Source organism: Fukomys damarensis, unplaced genomic scaffold (genome assembly GCF_012274545.1).
Source record: "Fukomys damarensis isolate Sample0158 unplaced genomic scaffold, DMR_v1.0_HiC HiC_scaffold_39, whole genome shotgun sequence".
Taxonomy (NCBI): Eukaryota; Metazoa; Chordata; class Mammalia; order Rodentia; family Bathyergidae; genus Fukomys; species Fukomys damarensis.
Genome location: NW_022900951.1, coordinates 63166095 through 63168680, shown reverse-complemented (window position 1 = coordinate 63168680; position 2586 = coordinate 63166095). Strand labels below are relative to the sequence as shown.

At 41.1% G+C, this 2586-nt stretch overlaps 1 pseudogene; it reads left to right on the top strand.

Moving 5' to 3' along the window:
• Positions 1-276: 276 nt before the first annotated feature.
• On the top strand, positions 277-2356 carry LOC104866868 (annotated as a pseudogene).
• The last annotated feature ends 230 nt before the right edge of the window (positions 2357-2586 follow it).

Sequence of the window (2586 nt, the reverse complement as noted above, 5' to 3'; positions counted from 1 at the left end):
TTCCTTACTGGATCTGGTGGTGTGCAGTCGGGGATGTCATGGACCCACCCGGTGGGTCTGAGCAGGTGTCAGGAGAGACCTCCAGAGGCCTTCCTTACTGGATCTGGTGGCCCAGATTACAGATTGTTCAATACAATTGAAATCTTTGCTGAGAGCTGTAGAAAGGAACCTTTAAATATTTTATTTTATTTTAATATTGTGGAGCACCACAATTCCAAATCAAGAGGATACATCAGGCTTCAAGATCTCTGTAAAATGCTGAAGTAACCTTTGCTAATGAGGATGTCTGATACCATTTCTATAAAAGATGAAACTGAAGCAAAGGAGGATTTGGAGGCAGAAATGAAAGATGCAACTACAGTTGAAAATCTTATCAAAACAGAAAATTATGGGAAGATTTTGGCAGAGAAGAATGAGCAGTACATTGATAACAATATTGATTTTCAGGAAAAATTCATATCCAGCTAGCACAATCATTTGAAAAAGAGGAGAAGCTGTCAGAAGATGAAGCAGAAAAGATAAAGCCATGCATGATAAGTTGCTCAGAAAAATGTTATCAAGAGATTCCAGTCAAGAATACACTGATGTAAGGCCAGGGATTTAGCTCAGTGGTTCTGTTGCCTGCCTCTCAAGTGCAAGGTCCCAGGTTTGATCTACAGTACCAAATAAACAAATAAATAAATAAATGAATAAATATGAATATACTGATTCAACTGGTATAGATCTACATGAACTTTTAGTAAATTTGTGGAAAAACAACCCCAGATACAGAATGATGATGCTGAAATTGGAGTAAGAAATTTCAGATTTCATTAGTAATAATGAGTCTCCATGTAAAAAAATCTCTCCCAATGATATCTTCCCATAGGATGCTATCACAGAGTAGCTGCTTACTTTGGATTAGACCACAATGTTGATCAGCGTGGAAAGTCTGTCAGAATAACCAAAACTAGCAATAGAAGAATACCTGATCAGAAATGTAATGAACATATTAAAGATGATAGAGGTGAATATTTTCAGAAATGATAGTCATCAAAACAGCACTGAGAATGAACTGAAATACTCTGAATCATGACTGTGGAGCAGCACAGATTCAAATAGCTCCCTGTGAAACTTGAAGCCTGCCATAACCAAAGCCATCAGCTTTAGTGGAATCTCAGACTTGACAAGAGGTGATAGTTCTGGAGGCAGCAAAAGCATAGGCAGGCTTTCTAAAACAGGTCTGAGTCTTCTGGTAGTGTAGGGTCATCTACTGGCTCTTTCTCACATCCAGCAGCCTTTTCCAGGTACAGCACTCAGCAAGTCTTCTTAAGGTGCAGTATTCATCTATCTAGCTGTTAACATCCATAGTTCTCTTTCTTTCAATGGTGGCCTAAATGGGCAAGTCACATCTCCTAGTACTAGCTTCTTTTCACTTCCTTTGAAAGTGGCAGGCATACCACCTGGCTGTATTCTGATCAACCCACAACAGGTCAAACCTTCATAAACCCAGATGGGAGTCCAGTCATAAATAACTCTCCTGTGACTCAACAGGCAGTTAGAACCCAAGGGCCTGAAACTCCACAGCCACCTCTGTAGCCTTTACCACCTCAACACCTAACCACATTTTCTCACAACAGGATAACCTTGGTTCTCAGTTCAACCACATGAGTTTTTCCTTCCAGCTATCTGCCGGCTCTCACCTTCATGCCATAATGTTGTAATGTACTGTTGTTCTTCAGTCTCCACAACAATCCAGTTATATCATGACAACAGCGCCCCCATGCAAGCCTCCTCCTCCTCCACCTCTGTCACCTCTACCTGGGCACCTCTGCCACCTCCCACTTTGGCAGCTGGTTCCTACGGTGGCTATTCTACCTCTGATCATGCTGTCAGCCAGGCTGTGCTCCAGCAGCAGGGATAGATTCATTAGCCCTCACCACAGGTGCCATCCTGTTATTTTGTTCCAGGCCACTATGACTCCAGGCATCCTCAATACTGTCCTAAACCCTTCTGTCCATTACAGTTCACCTCTAAACCAACCACTGCCACAGCCTGCACAGTAAAAAGTTTATCAAGTTATGGTCAACCAGCAGGAAAACTACCAAGGAATAGTTGGAGTTTAGCAGTGCCAGAATCAGAGCCTGTTGGAGGCTAAACCAATAGCATTGGAAATCAGATTCAAGGAATGGTCATCTCCTATCCTTCAGTGCCATCATATCAGGTTTTACTGCCTCAAGGTTCTCAGGGAATAGCCCATTGGACTTAACAACAGCCCATTATATTTTCTACTCAGTCTACTCAAGGATCTATGCCCACAGCAGGAATGCCAGATTATTACAATGTCATTTGATCTGGCCAACAAAATAAGGTATGACCACAACAGCTACTTTAAAGGCTGTAAGTTAGATTCTGAATCAGAGGATTCTTATTAGGGAAAAGATTATGGCAGGCAAAAAAATTAAGGATAAAGAAGTAGGACTAAATCAAACTAAAAATGTTTCTATACAGCAAAAGAAACAACAGTGCAAAGGCAGCTTGCAGAATGGAAGAAAATATTTGCAAAGCATGTATCTGAAGAGCTAAAATCTCAAATATAGAAGGAAT